Below are 21992 nucleotides of genomic sequence, written 5' to 3' on the forward strand. Positions count from 1 at the left end.
ACACACACACACACACACACACACACACACACACACACACACACACACACACACACCATGTGCCAGTGCGGTCGTTACCCTCTGCTCTGCTGGTCACGCCTCATCTCTTCTCCCATCTTTCCTTTCCTTACTCATTTTCCTCTCCTCTCTTTTCCATTCTAGGGATTCCCCCAGAAAACAANGGTCGTTACCCTCTGCTCTGCTGGTCACGCCTCATCTCTTCTCCCATCTTTCCTTTCCTTACTCATTTTCCTCTCCTCTCTTTTCCATTCACGGGATTCCCCCAGAACACAAGCAGGATGCATTTCAAAAAAAAAAAAAAAAACGTCCCCTCGCTCCCAAATCACAGCCTTCAGTTCAGCCACTTGATCCATTCGTCTTGATCCAAGGATAATGAGAGGAAATCTGAGGATAATGAGTGAAACTTCTGGTATAAAGTTCGTCCCCTCTAAAGTGTTAATCCTTAAAAGAACAGCATGCGGTGCACAACGGATCACATTATACCAGGAATTATCCCAAATTTGGAGCTAATGAGTAAAAATGATGACATGCCAGACTTCCATAGTTCACAGCAGTCTCTCATTGTGAGGCTATTAATTTAAAACCAACGTAATGCACAAAATCCTGCATCAGCTGATCCAACCTGTTCCAATATCCTGGACTCTAATAAAGCTCCATTCATCGATTGTGGTTTTGATTAAAATAATCAGCATCCAACAATGGATGTCTTTGTTTCACAAACAAGAAACAGAGATCCAATGTGAAAAATACAAGAATACAAGTTTTACTGTTAAAAGTTTACTATTGGTCACATTAAAAAACATTTTATTATTTGCTACATTTTTATTATAACATTACAGGCCGATTACTCTTAAATAGAGGGTTTGGAGCAGTGTGAAAGGGAAAATTAGGAGATTTAGTATGGAAAATATGACTCCTTACCATGAATATGGGACACTAATGACCAAAATACACGGGGCACGGTTATGGCCATTCATATGCTGCAGCACGTCCATGGCCGAGCGCGTCCATCATGGTCACCTAAAGCGGCTTGTCTGCTCAACACTATATTTACTATATAAACACCACATTGTACTGGAGGAAATACAAAGAACAGAGCAAACTTGCGGGTGTAATTGAGAACTGTTTTGAAATTGTAATTGTATGCCTCTGAGCTTATCAATTCCTTTAATCGATGCCGGCGTGCTTTTCTGACAGCTGCAAATCACAAAACAATGGTGTCAAAGTCATGTGTCTACACTGCTGGAAACTTGAAAAAAGGAAGCCCTAATCATGGCTTCACTTCACTCAGAAAAATGGGGTTTGTGGTGTCTGCAAAGTTATCATTTCACGGGTGGAAACACTGGTAATATGCTAAAACATCTTTCTCCACAGCATGGGTTTTAAATTCCAGGGATGCCATATAGTTGACACTCAAGGCGCAAGTGCTACAGCGTCCCAACCAAGCAGCATGTTCATAACCAAGAAAAATATCTGCTGTTATAACAAAATTAACGGCATGCAGGTAGGTTTATCACCTTTTTCTTTGGATAAGAGAGCAGTTAAAACTAGGAAGCTTTAGCACACCTGATTCACTTTGTTTCTGTTCAGAGTCAGAGAGATCAAAACAGCTGCAATTTTTTGCCCACGAAAAACTGATCAGAACTCAAAAGGGGAATCAATAAAGAATCAGATAAATAAGCAGAACTAGTTTGATAAAATCAAATTTTATCAATTTCCATCACTACACAAGATATTTTTTTTTTTTTTGCTTTTAAAAATAAATAGAATTTCTCCAAAATCACGTTTTTTTTAAATAAAACAAACTAAAACGTTTATTCTCAATAAACAAAAATACAGTAAAATTTCTGAAAAACGAGTACTAAAACTGCTACGACTCCATTTTTTGTGTGTCTCGTGTGATTGATTAGGCAGTAATGTTCTTTGAACTTCAACGACGATTATTTGAAACATGAGACATTCGAAACTAATGGCTGTCATATATCAGCTATCCAGCCTGCCTTGAAAGTTCCCAAAAGTCTTTGAACTTTTAAGAATTTGACCCCTTTTGCAGAGGAGGCCATGCTGGGCTTATGCAGCCTGTGTGTCAAGTTTAAATGAAGCAGTTGCTACTTGCTAGGTCCGAGAATATATGAACTTGAGACTTTTTAAGTGTGGACTGTGTACGTGTGTGTGTATTTATGTGTAAAAGGTTGCAGTCTTAATATAGTGTACACCCATCTGCCTCTCTATTATCACTTCACAAGCAAACAAATCACAGACTATGTTAATAGATATGATCCATTTCAAACTACTCAAACCATTAAATCTTTTAACATGACATCTGAATTTGGTACAATGCCAAAAAAAAGAGACGGCACTACTGAGCAACTCTGTGGCATCCCACATACTGCAGGAGGATCATGGTTAAAGTCCCTACTTAAGCCGAGCCTACTAAAATACGAACAGATGCTACCAAGTTCATTACCAAGAAACGCTATATATCTACATCTGCGTGTTGCTATGTGGTGTGCGTTTCTGTGTGCACGTCTCCCTGGATTCCACAGGGTGTAAATGACATCTCAAAGCGAGGTCCTGACACTGTTACAGTAACTGATGATCTAACAGAGGGTTAAGGCCAGCGCCAGAGAGAGGACGAGGGCTGCCCCAGATAAAACTATTACATAATCTAGGAGGACTATCCCTTTACACTCTATTAAAGCGAGGCCTCCACTATTAACGCCCGGGCTGAACTTTAGCACTTCTCAGGTTTCGCTTTAAAGAGTATCAACAGCCATCGGCATCCAATCACATAGCAGCACTCTGTTTTTCTAGTATACTGCTGCGGACAATATGGATGCTCAACTGAAGTGATCTGCTGTTTTCAGCTAAGTTAAACCAAGTGTGGAGAACAATTTCTATTGTGTAAAGTCAACTTTCCTATGGTCTAATTCTTCATTTAAAAAGAGAGGGCTAATGCAGTATAGTGAAAGAGGCAGCGCAGATTACAGACATGATGCTGGAGACTTCCGAGGTGACAAAACAAACTATTCAACCATTTCTGTTTCGATTAGGAAATAATGAATACACTCTATGCAGTATATACTTATCCCTATACAACAATTATTAACCTGTGTTCCCACACCTTTTTCAATATCACATTCAATAATTTTTCAGGGACTTTCCAGGCCCAATTTCCTAAAATTGAAAGACCTAAGACAGCACAGCCTTAGTCACTGAAAATTTTGATAATGAGAAGAAGCAGGCTTTACAGATGCTCACAGGCAACAATTAAAACAAGAGAGAGAGGCTTGAATGGTTGAAAACTGTGGAGGTGGCGGCAGATCGCATGTGAGATAATAAGCGCTTTTCCATGCACAAAATTCAATAGAATCACGAAATATCTCATAAAGTTATTGTATCAATTAAAGGTAAAGATAACTATGGTGCAATGGGAAAATATATAATAAATGATGATGCATCATCATTGCAAAAGGCACTTCAAGCTAAGCTTTTTACACTCTCATGTATGCACACAGTGCCCAGCACAGCTGTAATATTGATTGTTCAAAAGTGTACTTTCATTGTCCGGTGTGATCTCTGTCATTATGCATCCATTGGTTTACATTGCTCCAGGCTGGACTGCCACTCATCTTCTGAAGTGGTTTTATTTCAATGAACTAAGTCCCAATATTTGCTTAAAAGCATGGGCTTGAGAAGCACATGAATTTACATATTCTGTTGCAGATTTTCTGAAAATTTGAAAATAAAATTTCTTTTGCATTTGGATGGAAACCCAACTGATGAAACAACTGTTGGATATACACATGCAGACACTAGACGTATGTTGTTACTAATGTTCAGTGAAACAAAAACCAACTTGAATTTCTGTTATTGCACAAAATAATACATTTCAGCACATTTAATCTTCTATTTATGGTGTGTTTCCAGAACCTTTGTTGCCTTGATTTCTTCTTTCAAATTCACAAACTTTCAAGGATTTCAAGCACCTCGGGGAACACTGATCAACCGTTTGACAAATGGTGGCAAAGTGGTACCGTGCAGAGAAAGGTAGCGACGCGTTAGGAGAGAAAGGGAAGAAAAGGACGGCAAGCCAACAAATATGGATGTTAACAATTTTGAAAAAGTATTTGAAAATTAACTCTGCAAATGTTTTATGAGAAGGGGAAATGTACTCAACATGTTTGTTAGGACACAAAGCTATTTGGTAAGAAACTGCTACTACTAAAAAACTTGAGAGAAAACCTCACAGGGCAACTTAAATTAAGATCATCCATGTTTTTTTCACCTCTGTTACTTTAGATATATTTTTGATATTTTTGCCTTTATTTTAAAAAACAATGACTTACTAAAATGGCAGAGTCAGAATCAGACATGGCTACTACTGTACAGGATGTGCTGCTTATACCACATTAACTTCTTAAATTATTTTCTGTAACAGGAGCATGACAGGATGTTTTACATTGAAAAATGAGATTTTTAGGTCACAAACAGACAGGAGAGTAAAAGCATGCAATTAAAAGTGTGTGTTGAATATTTAAGCAGTCAACATTTATGCTCTGTCAGCCTAACAACCACTTAGTGAAAGTAACCAACCTTCTGTTTACATGTATACAGTGTTGCTTTGGCACAAACACACACTGACTCTAAGAATACCACATGCACTGTGATGTGTGCGCGTGTTTGTGTGTCTAAACTCCTCCACAAGCCCTCGAGGTTGTCAACGGATTAACAAAACCCAGGAAGAGATATAAACAAACACACACATGAAACGTATACACAAACTGTATAAATCCGCATACATGAGTGCAAAAAAAAAAACAACAAAAAAAAAAACACACCACATGTCCCATCTATACAATAAACATAAAAGGAGGGGATTAGCTTGTGTCAGGAGAAAAGGAGAGTGGAAAGAGATGAGAGAAAATGAGACAGAGAGAGTGTGGAAAATTAGGTGAATTTGAAAGAGGGAGAAAAAAATAACAGATTACACAACAAGAAAGTTGAAACATCAAACGTATAACAATCCTTCCCCCCTTCGTATCTCTCTGCCCCCTTCAGCGCTCCCGTCTATGTCTCTCTGCCCTTTTCCTCCCCACGCGGTGGCCTATATTTTCTCTGCAGCTGGTTAGTTGAGACAAGGGAGAAGAACTGATTCGGGCTCCAGCACTGATGCGGTAATCAGAGATCTTAAACAGATACAGGCTACCGATAGAGCCGTGCGCTAGAAACTGAATAATCAGTGACAGACGACTGGACGGCCTCCAGAAACGTCCAGCAGCCAAACGTTTGCATGTGTGTTGGCGTGCATGTTTGTGTGTTTTCTCTGTGCCTCTGTCTGATGAGTGACTGTGGGTTTGTTACAAGCAGGTTTTGGGGTTAATTTGTTCCAGATGAGGGTCCATTACTGCCAAAAAGCACACTGCTACAAGACATTAGCTTCTCCTCATACTTCTGCTCTGTATGTCACTGTAGCAGATATTCACACATGATTTGAAACAGTCATCAAACTAAAGAATGCTGGAAATGTATGTTTAACCCTTTCAAATCTAAGCAATAGCTTAGACTGGCTTGATTTCTTTCAAATACATGGAAAGCAGGCACAAAAAAAGGAAAGTAAAAAAAAGTGTTGAGATGATATAAAAATAGTGAATACAAATATTCATATTGTTTTCTGTGATCTAATTTTAAAAATATAATTATGCTAATTATGTACATACAAAATATTTTTTAATGAAACTCTCTTTCTTTTTTCTTTTTACATTTTTTTAGTTTGAGGTCATTTCCTTGTCACCTCTCAGAACACCTGACAGAAACAGAAAATGTGCTAAAATAAAGAAATTAATTAATATAAATAATATAACTAATATTTTTCTGTAATCTAATTTTATATATTTTATATATATATATATATATATATATATATATATATATAGAGAGAGAGAGAGAGAGAGAGAGAGAGAGATAGAGATAGAGAGAGAGATTTCTTAATATTTTCCTAGTCAATTTTTTAATGAAAAAGAAAAAGAAATTTTCTTCCCTTTCGCCTACAAGGACGCAATAAAAGTATGAATAACTATGCAGTTTGCACAGATGCAAACACTATGCACACATGTGACCGACAAAACATGGGAGTAAAGCCAAGACGAGGGGTGAGAGCAGAATTGAAGACGGAAGTGAGGTTACAGGAAGAGGAAATGGGCATATTTGTCCTCTGAAGTCTTTCCTGTTGGGATGATACACAATGCAGTAATGTTCCATAAAGTGCCAGATCTCTTCTCAACATAAATTCAAACAAAGTGAGCAACAGCCTGCATATTTGAGGAGTGACATTTAAATGAAAAATACAAGGAAATTAGTGCAGGCCAACAATGCAGTTTCCTTGACCAGCCGCCTGTGCAAACTACAGCAGATTTAGATGGAGACAGAGAGGAGAGGAGACAAGGAAGGCAGAAATGGAGGGTAGATTATATGACACCATGATGCAATAAGTGAGCGAACATCATGCACACATACACACGGTGTTGGGTTACTGCAGAGGTGCCTCTCTGTCTCAGTAATGCCTCAGTGAGAGACAGAGATGTCGATGTCACAGGGACTGAGTCAGTCTAACGCTTACATCAGTCACAGACACACACTGCCTTTTGTTGGACAGGACTTAAGTGTTGGTGCTGCTGGATGACAACCCAGTTGTTTTTTGTTGTTTTTTTTACCAAATGGGAATTTATTTTAAATTTCGTAGGAATTTTATGAATAAATATGTAAGAGGAGAACACGGAGAACAGAGCAGCAGGAGGCGATAGGAAGCTGTAAAGGATTAGCAGAGAAGAGTAGATGAAAGGGGAGTAACTATGCTTTTCCTATTTTTCTGTCCGATCTATAATGTTACAATATTGGATGTTCCTACTCAATGTGGCCGAGGTTTCAAATAATGAGATAACACGTGGGAAAGTAATCCATCAGTAAAAGCCTCAGACTGTTACGAATACTACAAGCTGACGTCAGCTCATGACGCATTTCTTTATATGCTGCTTTGTATGCTCCAGGCACGCTACTGCAAGTTTTTATGTCACATACACTGCTACATGTTGCAACATGCCAACGTAACACGTAATCTTGGCTGCTGACATCATTAATTTCTTCCCAGTTTCAGCTCATATTCCCGCTTAAACATGTCTGGTTGTGAAGATTTTGGTTTAGAAATAAAAATAAAAAATAAGTAGAGGTCTATTGATAGCAGATTTTTAAAGGCCGATATATTAATAATAATTTGGAACAGAAAAAAAGCTTATTAAAAGCTGATTACCAAAGCACAATAAACAAGACTAGGCTAAAACCTACTATATGACTTTACTGTGTATGAAACACTAAAAGGGCTTTTATTTCAAAACAAGGACTTTTATTCTGAAATAGGAAGTGGTGGCATTTACTAAGTCATGGTGTAGAGCCCCACCAATATATCGGTCAGCCAATTTTATCGAGTCCATTATTGGCCCCTCATAGATATCAGTTTATTTGTTGTTCATTATGAATGATATGAATAGTTTAATTTTAACAGCAAATAATGCAGAAATAGATGTATAGTTACCTAGAATTATCGAATTCTCAATGAAGTTTACTGTTACATATCCCTGTGCAGCTGGAAGAGGCTGCACAGCAGATATACATACACATATATACACATTTATATATCAGCGGCAGGTATAAAGTGTGGCTATACTCTGCTCCAATCATTCCTGGGTTGGCACTTTTATGTGTAGACAGGTGCTAAAACGGAGCATTTCAGACAGAGAGTGTGAGGAAAATACAGTGTTTTTTGAACATTAAAGTATGTAAACTTGTTCTATCAGAAACCCTAACCACAGGTATAAACCTGAAAATGAGCATATTAGGTCACCTTTGAGAGCAGCAGGAAGAGAGGATAAAAGTGAAAGAAATGGGGCAATATGTTAGTAAAGTAAAAAATAGGAGGGGATAGGGGAGTAAGACAGATGGGAGCAAAGCAGAAGACGAGATGAAGATGAGACGAAAGAAGCAGAGCGACAGATGTTAATGGCTGATCAGGAGAAGGAAAGAGAGCGCAAGTTTGGAGAAGCAGGACTTAAAAAGGGAGGGGTGGGTGAGGACATGTTGGAAGACAGAATTTGGGGAGGAGAGATGAGAAGAGGTGTGAGGAAAGACAGTTCAGATAATGAGCTGCCAATTGAGACAAAAGCAGAATTGTATAACTTCATAATGAGCCTCATTCTCAGGATATGTAAGTGTAATAATGACTATGGGGCCTCCCTAATGAGACTACACCACTTCACACACTGTAACAACCTTTTCACGAGCAAACCATTGTACCAAGATAACTACGAGGCCTGATTAAAAGTTTTAACAAAGACACTTTTATAAAAGTTAAAAGGTTTATTCAGACAGCGACAGAACATGTCCATCGTTCTTAGGCATGAAATTAACTTCTTTTTTTAGTTGAAAACGTTTGTTCTTATTATGTACAGGGTTCTTTCAATGCACCTGCAGCTCATATAATCTTTGTCCTTATCAAGTAAAACAGAATTGTTAACCAACTTAAAAGAATAACTTCAAGTAATAAAGTATCAAAAAATGTGAAATTTGTTCCCTTGCACAACCTCAAAACATATATTTTGGTATTCATATTTTATATTAGGACTCCAGGTTTTAAAAGTTACCTCAATACATTCTTACATCTTTTCTTAATCCCTACCAGAGTTCAATCTGCGTCTCATTTTGGGTCCCGACCCAAAGCTTAAGAAACAAGCAACTTTGCTATTTCAGCTGTCTCGGCTTTGGTGTAATGGTTGTCAGACTTTCTTATGGGTCGAGAAGCTGGATAATTACAATAATGTACAGCTCTGTCGCCTCTAAAAGGAAACCCTGTAATTAATCACATAGTACATCTGGCCGCAATTAGCTTTACAAAGACCTGTACAATAGCTGAGCTCTCAATGCCACCGCGCACACACAGGCGTGAGGATCCAGGTGCAACCATACAGTGTGCAGACTTGCGTGCACGTGATTTGAGACAAAAACTTTCATCGTGCCTATAACCTACTTAATAGCTGAATGAGGTGTAAATCTGTGAGCGCAGGTATAAAAGTCAACTTTCTTTCTCAGGAACAATGGCAACAGTGAGCGATGACAGTGCGATTTCTAAGCGTGGGTTAACACAATTACTGCTTAAAATATCCATACAATGAAGAATATGATGACATGAGGGTCACGCAAGGAAGAAAAGACACTGAATAGACTTTTCTTTTCATGTGTCAGATTCCTCAAAGTACAGCAGTGACTGCCTGAAGGTAAAACGAGGAGGACAATAGAAGTTGCAGGTTTGAGTTCCCAGAAAGGTGAGTCAGTGATGGCTACCAAACTTTTGTGACGCTGGAGCATCTGCTGCAGTGGAGCTTCTCATTGTAGACTGCAGTTATAGGTGTAACATTCCCTGCCCTTTTTAACTACTATAGCAACAGGTTTCTATTTATGTGAGATCGGTTTTGTTACATAACTGCATTAAAACAGATCCCTGTGTGGCTTCAAATAAGGATTATTTTCATTATTATCATTTAGTCTGCCGATTATTTTCTCACATAATATATTTAGGGATTCTAATTAACCCTTCACTAAGTCCCGCCCCTCAACGCAGACTGACAAATCATAACGCAGCATTGGCCAGGTCAGAAAATGGTCTGACAATTGCACAGCTCTGCCCAATAAACTCCCGTGAGATTTTCTCCGTTTCTGGGCTGGTTTTGTAGATTTCAAGCTAAATGTTGTGCCTCGGGCATATGTAATAATGAATATCACATCTTCTCAGAGCCCAAAGAGTCATCTTCAAACTGCCAAGAGCCAAAATACAAGAGACATTTAAAAGTTTTTAATGTAATACAAGAAAAAGCAGCAAAATCTCACACTGGAAAAACTGAAACCAGTGATTAACTGACTAGCTGTTTAAGCCCTAGATTCAAGGGCTCCTTTCTGCACATCAGTCTTATTTTAAATTACATGATAAACATAGTGAGAATATATACACTTCTCCTTAGCATCTGATGTCTTTTAGTTACACAGGGGTGTGTGTAGGTGTGTGCAAAGCATTACTATGACAACAAGAGCAAAGGAAAGACATATTTTTCTTATAGATATGTTAATAAATAAAAACACACACAATATACAAGACACAGGTCAATACCGTCCACATACACACAATGACAGACTCAAACTCAGAATAGCAACAGAAAAAGAAAGAACAATGTGGAAAACTTGTCCAGCAGGAGGGAGAGGGGGGCATTGCCTCTACTAGGCTTTCAGGCCAAGATAAAAACACACAAAAGCACGTGCACACATACACAAACACGCGTTACATCATGCTGCTGGAGGTTTATGAGAGGTCAGAAAAACAGGGCTGAAGCCAGAGGGAAGAAGAAGGTATGTAAGAAAGTTCGAGATTCAGGCAGAAACAGAGTACGAGGCGAACACAGTATGAAGAAATACATTTCAAGCTCAGACCCACATAGCATATGTGCCGGTGCAGAGCGAAAGACGCTGCTCTAGTAGGATGTTTGCATCGATGAATACATTTGGTTTTTGATAAGGCAGCTTCATCATAACTGGCTGCCTGTTCAAACAGCCTCCAGGAGCACATGGTGTGACGACTGGCAGCGATTCATTCAGGTGCAAAGCCCAAGAGAGGAGACAGAAGTGTGTGTGCTATGATAGCATCCATCAGAGCTACAACTTCAAAAAGACTTCCCTCACCTGTCCATACTAAATGCTGCGCATTCTGCCATGCTTCACCTGCTGAGAAGGGAACGCAAAACCTGACCGAGGCGTACGTCCTTTTCATATCCATCTACACTACCACAGGCACAAAAATGTTGCCCATTTTTAAACCTCTTTTTATGATATCTTCACTTCTTAAAACATATTTTTGTGACTGCAAACGAAATCAAACCTCTAAACCTGAAACTTCCTGATCAAGAATGGCAGTCACGTGTTTCCTTGGGGCAATGTTACAGTTTTATTGGTGAAAACTTGATAAATGGACAATGCAAAGGTGTGTTAGTCTTCATAAATCTTTCACAATGCACCAATAACACTGATGCTACTGAAATAGCTCTCTGACAGGCGCAACTGGAAATCTGTATGGTGCGCTATAATTATCAAGATTTATATCAATAAACAACGCTGTAATAAAAATACCTTTTCAAATGTTGAGAGATTGCAGGGGTGTGATTTCACACTTGACTTACTGTGAACCAGAAGTCATCCAATGTTTTTAATTTGAGTTTTAGCACTTTATACTTTGGATTTAGGAGGAAGTTGTTCTTGTTTACTAATGTTTTAACTGTATTAGACAATAGAATAACGTGTGCATTTTGAAAACGGCCATAGTTCCCCCTTAAAAGGAAGGAGGTGAAGTGCACCATATTTAGTATCTGCAGCATGCAATCTCGAGTTTGTTTTTGTGTGCATTCAGTACATGATTTCTCCTTCCATAATGTAAAGACATGTAAAGAGGACGATAAAGCGACAGTACAAGTAGAGCTGGGCGATATGGCGATATATACTTTGCAACAGCAGAACTGGTAGCAACTTAGTCGTTTCTATTATAGGAGGTATTGGGACAGGCTAGCAAATCAGGGCTGGATTCTCATGTGATCTTATGACTCTTGTGTGATCTTGTAGATCCAGCTGTGTTGCAACCTTACATGACTTAGGCAGACAAGTAGAAAGGGAGTCAAGTTTTAAAGAAAGAAACCTGTAACACTTGAAATTATTATTCTCAGCAAGATTAAAGCTTACATTTAGTTTTTAGTTTTACTGTTTTGAGCCTTCTTTTTCAAGTGTTGTCTCATGTGAGGCAGTTGTTGTTTTTGTTTGTTTGATAGATTCAAATAAAAGAAAAACCATCATTACCATGATATAAAATTACATATGCCATGGTAAAGGATTCTGGCCATATCACCTGCCTTAAACAGAGGGTAAAGAGCAGAAGAAGAGAAGAAGAGGTAGAAGTTATTATGGACACAGAGAGTTAAACTCCAAACAAGGGCCTTATTCTTAAAAATTTACCACCCAATTTTAAGAAGAACCACTTCATGATGGAGAAGAAGCTGGCACGGAAAATTCCAGCAGCAGAACCCACATTAACCAATGCTTTAATGTTACTTAGTGAAACCAACCTGTCTGCCTCATCAGTTCACCACAGGGTCAAACCGTGATAAAAGACGAGTGATGAGGATTTGGCATAGACGCAAACACACACACACAGTAACACACACGCACATTTACGAGAAATGACTATGAGATTGCACGCTCACATCCTGTGAAGTCAGCAGAGGACATCAGATATGATTCATGTGTCGGGTGAGCTTTCCTCTCTTTCTTCTTCTTCTTCTTCTTTTCTTCCTCTTGTTCTATCTGCCTCTACTAATCTATCATCATTTTGGAGGTCTCCTCTGATAGACCCCTAAAGACCCCAGATGCTGACCCTAAATCTGACCTCAGAAGGCCTTACTTAATGGAACCACAGTCTTTGTCCCTGTGTGTGTGTTTCAAGCATCTCAGTGGATGAATGCATTGATTTGAATACTTGCATGTGTGTTTATAATACTCTGTTTGCATATGTATTTAACTGCATACATGTATTAACGTGAATATGCTTAAGTATTGCTGCCTGAACAGTCTGGCTGCAACGTGGAACAATAAACAGTTTCTTTCACATTTTTAAATAGCACTTTTTACACAAACGTTCCACATGATCAGCCACACTTTGGTCACACATTGAAGTTTCCAGGCCTCTACAAAGTATTCAGTGTTAGAAATGCACTACTGAGAGAGCACAAACACGCCCATGTTGCATGGAGGGCATTAAGAGCTGATTAATTAATCAGTTCTATTGAAATAATAGCCAACTAATTTGATAATTTGATTAATATTTAAATATTAAATATTTTTGGGGCCTATATCAATATCAACATTTGAGAATTTTAAAATCTGGTGGCAATATACATATCCTTTTAAATACACACTGCATACAAATACTATTTTGAACTAGAATCTTGCACTTAATCTTAAATTAAATTAAATAGCCTAAAACTGACTGTCACATTTTGATTTATGTCTAAAAAAGAAACATATCCCTGCACAAATTCCTCACAGAAATACAAACAACATTCCTCAACAGTTTGCACATAGAGATTTTATAGATTTATTTTTCCTGAGTCAAACCAGCTCAACTTCTGTGTTGCTACAGCTGATGCTAATGGACCTGACTTTAACACTCGCTTCTGACATACTGTTCTGCCACATCCCTCTGTGTGTGTTTTCGGTCCATGAAGTAGGAGAAATAAACTTTACTCAGCTGTAAACACTGCTGACAGAAGTGTTTTTATCTCTAAAATTTTAGAATGACTTGCTGATACATTCTTCCCATTTATAAATCCATCTTTCCTGCGACCAGTTTCTTCCTTGTTTGAGCACTGAGCACGACAGGAGTTTATATGGGAGATTAAAGAGGAGACTTCTTGATGAATGGAGGCCATGATTGTTCGTGGCCTCTATTTAGGGAGCACACTCACACACACAGAGTTTACTGGGGTGAAAGTTAATAGAAGAGAAGAGAAAAGAAGAGAAGAGAAGAGAAGAGAAGAGAAGAGAAGAGAAGAGAAGAGAAGAAAAGAGAAGAGGTCTATTGAGGAGACAAGTGAAGGTAAATAAAAAGGCAGAGCTAAAATATGAATCATGTGCTGCTGTTGCTGCTGCTAACACCTCCAGCCCACGATACTTCTATTTATAGACGAAGAGAGAGAGAGAGAGGCAAGAGCAAAATGATAGCACAGACGAAGACAAGTTCAGAGACAAACAGCATTACACAGAATAGACAGCAGGAAGAAAGACTTAGACGAGACAAAAAAGAAAGGAACAGAAAGGAGAGACAGAATCAGTTAACGGAAGAGTAGAGTGAATGAACATTTGGACGACGAGAATGAAGAGATGGACGAATGATTGTGCACTAGACTGAGAAAATACCAGGGTCGAACTGCGGTCGTCTGGAGGGTGGATGGAATGACAAACCAAAGAAAAGAGAGACAGAATAGAGGGAGAACAACTGAAATACAAGGAAATGGGATTGGTGATCAAAAACGCTTGGTTTGTTTCAGAGAGTTGCACATGATTCGCCCCTCAGACAGGTGCATGTACCTGTCTGAGGGCTGAGTCACTGAGAAAAGGCAGCATGCCAACAAAAAAAGTCAGTCTTTAAATGGAGCGTAGTTTTTATCAGTCAAGATTCAACTTGTCTGATGAATGACAATTGAAAGGATTATAAAACATCAAACACTGAATGGATGAAATGTGATTTTCTAATTACAGAGTAATGAACTTGTTCTATCTCACCCTTATATAGCTTTATTATCCTCTATTTAGGGTGAATTTTAAACTTAAACTTTACTTACTGGGGCTGACCTGAAATGCTTTGAAGCTGAGATCATCAAATCCGTGTTCGAATGCACCGTTTTTCTATAACATTATCCTAAAAAATCCCAAATAGCCCATAAATTAACAAACAGTAATCAAACACTTTTCATAATTATCATTATTATTTCATATTGTACCTATAAATGGAGGCAGCATTGTCGACAGCAGAGTCCTAACATGTGGACAAAGAATTTTTTTTTTACTAATTTTACTATGTATTACTAAACATTATTATGTATTATCGTTTTGTTCCTCCACCATGATTTGAATTTCTTTGTCATCAGGTCATATCTCACTTGAACTAGGCTACGCCACCTCCACGATCTCAGATGGTTCTGATCCATTTTCCTTCAGAAAACGTTGACAAATATGGACGAAATGAAAGGAGGTACAGACAAAAGGCTTCGTCCATTTCTGAAAACATAAATGAGCCCTTATGCATAGTATTCTTTTTTTTTTTATGTTATTGTGGCTGATGTTACTGTGACCTGCATGCTTACAACGTGGCTCATTGTCACGTTATTTTTGGTGCATCAGCTGAAAACTGATGTTTCAAAAAATACCTTCCCATCCGTCTTAACCACCCCGCAGCACCTCCTGGAAGCCTACTTCAATGCCCAATAACTGGGAGAGCCCCCGCATTTTTATGCATTAGAGCATGGGAAGGCAGCAAACTATTTTCATTTCCAGTTAATGTGCAGATTATTTTCTCCAGTGATAAATTTATCATTTAGTCCTTCAAATGTCAAAAAGTAGTAAAAAAAAATGCACCTATCACAACTCCCAAGAGCCCAAATGATCAGATCATTTCAAACTCTTAAATATAAATATCGACCTCAAAACTCCAGTATCGGTCGGGCTGTAAACTAAAGTCAATCAAAAGTTAAGGGTGTGAATCCAAACAAAAAGGATAACGCATTCATGAAAACAAAAAAGTTATCACACACCCATTCATACACAAATGCCGCATCTGTCTTTTGCAGTGTGACACACTCTACAGTTGGCAGCCTCATGGCAAAACCAGCTGAGCTGAAGTTTGCCAAACCCTCTTCACAAAGGCAGGTGTATATGTGTGCGTGAATATTCTTTATTTATATGATATAAAAGATGAGATTAAAAAAAGAGCAAGCAACTATCGCTCATTTTGTTTTGTTAACAAGGCAGAAACACTTGCTGGCAGGACCTGTTTGGTCTGATGAGAAAAAAAAAAAAACACCCTATATAACAAAGACATATTTATGTGCAAGACAAAAGGGCCATAAACAGCAACGAGATGGGCGTGTACGTCAAAACTACTACGTCTACACTAAGTGTCCAACGCATCTGAGACTTCTAGGAAAAAGTAAGCTTCAAAGCAGAGATGACAGATAATATCAACAGACATGTAGCGACAGGGACGATGACAACAGAATTTTGCAGTGATGTTTGGCTTGGGTGACGGCCATTCCCACGGGGAACTGTTATGTGCATTCCCACATACAAACACATTCAGCTATTGCTTAATGTGTAACTAAACCACGCAGATAGATTTCTCAGTAATCTGTGGTGAGAGAGGGATGAGCCTGGTGTGGGATGTGCAAGTGTCCACACACTAACACACACAGCAGTTTTTCCACAATTGCAACAACGTGGCATGTGCACGCCTGTTATCATATTAACATCACCAGCTAGCATCAGAGGCAGTTTCATTGCAGTTTTTGGTGGTTTTTTTTTTCTATTTTCCTCTCTCTCTTCCTGCGCTCCCCTCTGCTGGCCCCTTTTCACTCCTTTCCTCCTTTGTATCTACTTCTTCTCATCCTCCCCAGTTCCCGCTTCAAGCTACTGGGCTGAAACAGAGCTAATGTTTGGGCTAATTAAGGACATTCCCCACCACTGCAGTCACAGCGGATTTGCTGTTTTACCAAAAACGAAGCCTTCTAAAGACTTTAGAGTTAAATCCTAAATGTGCTCGCTTACCAGAAATGCCAGCAGTTCTTGGCCTTTTCGGCTCACGGCCCACTCCAAAACAAAGCACACATTGCACAAGATGGTTAAAAAAAAAACCACTACGTGACCATTTTATGCAATTAATAAAGTTGTTGACAGTTTTGACTTACATATACTTTGAGACATTATTTTATCTATTGTCAAGTTTACATATTTCAATTACAAACACAATTTCCTCAATTGAATCAAGTCATTTCAACATAACCCAAAAAATCTATGTAATTAATCAAATAAAACAGAGATGCATAAGAAATTATAGTTCATGGAATTTACCTAATTTACTTGAATAAAGTTTAAGTTATTAAAACTCTGTTTTAAAGATGTTTGTCAGCATATTTGAAATACTTATCAACAGTTGTAACTTTATTCACATAAATTAGGGAAATATGCCTTAATAAAGAGCAAATACATCTTTGAGTGTATATATGCCCTGTCAACATAAAGTACTTTACAATGCAAAAAAATGTTAATTTTTTATAATGCTTATAATCAAAAAAGAATAATTACCCTAACATGCAAGTTTGAGTTTAAAATTTAGCTAAGTTTTCAATTGTAGGCTAGTTTGTACAGATTTACTCAACTTTAACTTAACATAAAGTGAACAATTTCTTACAATTTAAAAAAAGTGCACAATTAAGTTCAAAATTTCAAACAAAAAGTTTGATATTTAGTATTTTGAGTATTAATTAATCACATTTTACAGTTTACTGCATCTGTTCCAATGAAGAGTATCAATAACATCCTCACAAGGTCAAGGAAATATATATGTTACTGTTTGTTAAATTTTAATCCAGTCAATTATGGCAAATTAAATATTTGATACAGACAATAACTAAAGGGTTGACTTGGGTCAAAGCCTTGTGTCAATCACTTTATTAGAAGGAAACAGAGTAGTGTAAGATTATACCAGAGCTATGCTGATGGGAGAACAGGTAGCAGATAGCTGGTGGCTCACCACAATATCATATGCTTCAGAGCATACAGGAATAGCACCGTGCAAAAGTGTCTGTGTGCACTAGCTGTGACCACGGTGTACGGATGTGCTGTCGACGGGTGCAGTTTAGTGCCACCTGCGACTTACGGTGCAATGCTGCAAAATGTAGGCGGCTCTGAATTTTTTTTCTACGTGTGAGTCTGCTCATTCTCCTGCTCTGTCACATCACAACAAACAAAAAGCATTGGACCGCAAACACCAAAAAGCTTCCTGATACTGAGCTGAAAGTTTTGAACAATCTCAATCATCTCTTGGAAAGAGATAGAGGCTTGTGTGGACTTAATATTCACTATATTCGGGATCCAATATTGAAAAACCGAAGCTGTTCTTGGTCAGCATCCAAAGATACATCAACACCGGAACCTGTTCTTATGCAAACAAAGCCACATGGCTATGCATGCATGCATGCATGGCCACCCACACATCAAACACACCAACAGTACACACAGAGGCTTTGTGAAGCATAATGCACACATATAATGACACCAGGATCTCTTCAGTTTGTCAGTTTGTTGATTAATTATTTTATGTTTCCTCACATGTCCTGCTTATTCTCAATTCCTGGAACTAAACTGGTTTTTATGCAAATTCAACCCAACATTTCAAATACTAACTACAGCTCTGCCATGGATGGTTATGTGAGCTGCTCTGTACTCTTGTGCAAAAGCCCCAGGGCTAGGGAGCATCTGGATATTGAATATACAATGGAGCAGACAATGCCTAAAGTACACAGGTTGAATGGGACTACCATCAGACCACAGGGGATCCACAGTCCATTACCTTCTAAAGCTCCCCATTAGCTTTCTGTCTCACTCTCACTCTCCCTGTCTGTGTCACCCTCACTTACTCTCCCTCTGTCTGTCTGTCTCTCACTTTGTCTGCATCTCTCTTTTTATCTCCCCCTCTCTGTCCATCTGCATCATCTGTGTGAATATCACACTCTCTCTGGGTTGTTTTTCATCAGACCTTTCTGACTCTCTGAATTGTCTGGTGCTCTCTTTTTGCCCTTGTCTCTGTCTTTATCTCTCTCTTGTGTAACTTTTCTTCTGTGTTCATTGAGATTTTGCTACAGTTTCATATTTCAATCTGTTTCTGTATTTGTCTCTCTGCCTTTGTTACTGGCCTTCAGTGGCTTGTATTGTCTCATTTTGAAATACACTTTTCTTACTTCTCAAGAGTTCTCGGGCTGTGTATTCCCTTTCACTGAATCATTAGAGGTAGGCTTCTTATTGAGAAAAATTGTCATGGTCATTTCCATAAATTGTATGATACTGCCCTTGTGTTTAAATACATGTTTGGTAAATGTCAACACCATTTTTGGCCAACATGACGCCACAATAAACAGCAGTTTGTATGTGCTCTAGGGTTGCAGTGATACAGCAGTTTTTAGGTGTACTGTGATATAAATGCTGATGATAAATATACTGTGTACATTTGCTTATCTACGATATACAGAGAATCTTACTTTAGTTTTAATTAATTTCAAAGGGAGACTTTTTAAACATACTTTCATTTAAAAAAAATGTTTCAAGTCTTAATCATAGTAACAAAACATTTGTCCAACCAAATCTAACCGTTCTGTTTTCATTCTGACTGATAATAATAATAATTCTTGAATACTGTGATACTGGGAAACAGTGATATTTCCAGAGACGGTTATCGTACCATGAAAATCTCACAACATCGCAACCCTAATGTACACACACAACCATGCACATATTTAATGTACCTGCGTGACTGTATTTACTGCATGTAACTCCATTAACTTCTATCTGCACACACGTAAACACACATACGCACTAGAGGAAGAACAAGAGATTTCCAATCAAATATTGATGGAGTGAGAATGAACTGAGGCTTTCAGATAAGGCCAGGAAAACACATACACACACACTAGAAACCCCTCAAACAAACCCTATCAAAAAGGCCCAGTCTGGTCTGTTCATGTCAGGCAAAACTGTGTCCCTATTTCTTTTTTCTCTTATCTTTCTTTCTTCCTCTCCATTTCTCCATCTTTCTATTTCTTCCATCTGTGTCGCTCTTGCTCGCTCAGCACCGCCCTCTTCTCAGTGTAACTAAGCCTGAGTCAACAACAGGGTGACAGAGGTGAGCTGTTTATCACCCATAACACAATGAATAGACAATACAACACAACGTGCACACATTCACACACACAAAGGAAGGACAACAGTAAACAAACAGACCTGACCTCTCTATCAACCCTGCTTTGTTATAATTTGTGTGTGTGTGCGCGTGTGTGTATGTGTGTGTGCGTGTGTGTGTGTGTGTGTGTATGTGTGTGTGCGTGCACACATTTGTTTGAGCAGGAAAGATGGGTGGGACACTGTTTGGCATGTGTTATAGCTATAATAGCAAAAATATGAATGTTTTTATGAGATATTGTTGTCATAACAACTCATTACCACTCAGCTGTATGACCTCAGAAACAAGCTCTGTCAATAAAATCTCGTTAAGTGTTTCATTCTTTACAAACTCCCAGATGGCAACCAAAATTACATTTTACACTTTTATTATGTGTTGGTGTGCGCTAGTGAAGTTTTGTAACTTGTACAAACTGGCTAAACTTAATAAAGCCTTAGCCCAACAAAGGCCCAACAGCTAATAAAGTTTCTCGGCCACAATCCTAACCAAATTAATAATCTAATATCAGAACTCTCTCTTTCAGTCACCGCAATCAATTGATCTGAACACTCCAGCTCAGTGCAAAATAATCAAGGTGAATATACCTTTCCTCGAGTATTTGCAATGACATAGTTTCTCTAACAAAAGGTGATTTAAAACATTTGGAATGTACATTTTTATTTTTTTCAAATATATGATTACTTATAAAAAAAGGACGACAACAGGAGCACTTCTGGTGTCCCTTAAACCACTGGTGCTCATGGAAGGGAAAACTTCAAAAGGAGGGCAGAAACTTGTACTCAGGATGGTTTGCAAAGCATAAAAGGCCTTTAATTCATAGGACTATAAACATTAAAAATACACCAATGCGTATCGGCTTGTGCCTTCAGGGTGCAGTGACTATGCTGGGTGTTTATGTAAGGGTTTTCCACACATTCATTTAATTGTGGAGGCCAGCCACAATTAAAACATCTGCTGGCATGCATTGCATTTTGGAGCTAGACCATTTATCAGGAGAGCTATTGGAATATATATACTGTTAAATTATTTGTTGTACCACACTCTTGGAGTACAGAGCGCACTCTGGGCACAGATAGAGCAGCAGAACACCAGTCGCAGTCAAAGTAAAACTTAACCGTTTACTGCAAGCTGCTCCTCTCATCCATCGATCTGATCAGCTCTGGATTAACAGATCAATTATCCACTCTGCGACTCAAACTCCATAAACTGCTGCTGAAGATGCATATAAATTCGCAAAAATATTCGAATTAAGAGACGCAAAACAGAATGATAAAAAGGCCTTTAACAGGAACCCATGCAAGGCCAAAAGAAGTTTTTTTAATGCCAATAATAATGCCAAACATCCATTCCAGTGTTTTTTGTTCATTCTGGTGGTGCAACACCGAAAGTCCATGAACAAGACAAGCGTTTATATATATATATAGTTGGTTTACATGTGTGTTATAATAGCAGCACAGTCAAGTGTCTGTTATCTAAACTTTTAACTTATTAACAATTTAAAAAAATACCAACTTTTGGTATAAAATTCTTTTTTGTTCACAGGTACTATATCCAATGCTGCACTGGTTATTTTTTTATCAGAAAAATACGACAGAGGTTATAAATGAAGTGATTTTACCATAAAAGGACACTTAAACAAGACATGGTGTCTGCTGCAAGGATCTAACGTTTGACCCTTCGATTCTGAGATAACATCACCAGGCAACATTCCCACATCCCGTCTTATCTCATCACAGAAACTAATTTCTCCAAAAAATGCAACACCACTGCAGAGGAACATAAAACCTGCTATCAACTGAATCTGGCAAACACTTCCTACATTTAGAATCTCGTCATCTAAGTGAACTTGGTGACTTCCAGCTCAAGCTATCCAGCTTATGAAGCACCACTCTGGACACAGACTGTGTGACATGACACTGTTACACATAATACAGGGATTTAACGCCTTCATCAGTGATGGGGACTGAAAGGGGGATGGCACACTCACAACAACATTTTTCTATAAAGATTTAAAGTCTCCAGTGGTCAAGTCAGCATGTGGCACTTTAAAAGCAAAACTGGCAGACTGTCTGCAGCGTCTCATAATATCATAGTTTATTACACATTAAAATGATTTGTGGCAGATGACGGTGGTGAACGATGCAGCTGTTCATCCTCACACCCGACCACAGCATTAAAGGGACAGAAGGGGCTTTCCCATTTAATTCAAATGGCATTGAAAATCGCATACCGTCCATGTGACCTCGCTCTGTGGTGATTACATCATGCAGACGGTGGTTTATGAGGGATTGACTCCTAATCTGGTGGGGAGAACTTCCTACCTCGCTAA

At 38.4% G+C, this 21992-nt stretch overlaps 1 protein-coding gene across 1 annotated transcript in view; it reads right to left on the bottom strand.

Annotated features, from left to right (window-relative positions):
* wnk1b (WNK lysine deficient protein kinase 1b) overlaps positions 1 to 21992 on the bottom strand; it is a 112882-nt gene that overhangs the window by 69560 nt on the left and 21330 nt on the right. The gene's annotated exons all lie outside the window — the stretch shown is intronic.

This window comes from Plectropomus leopardus, chromosome 22, assembly GCF_008729295.1.
Source record: "Plectropomus leopardus isolate mb chromosome 22, YSFRI_Pleo_2.0, whole genome shotgun sequence".
NCBI classification, from domain to species: Eukaryota; Metazoa; Chordata; class Actinopteri; order Perciformes; family Serranidae; genus Plectropomus; species Plectropomus leopardus.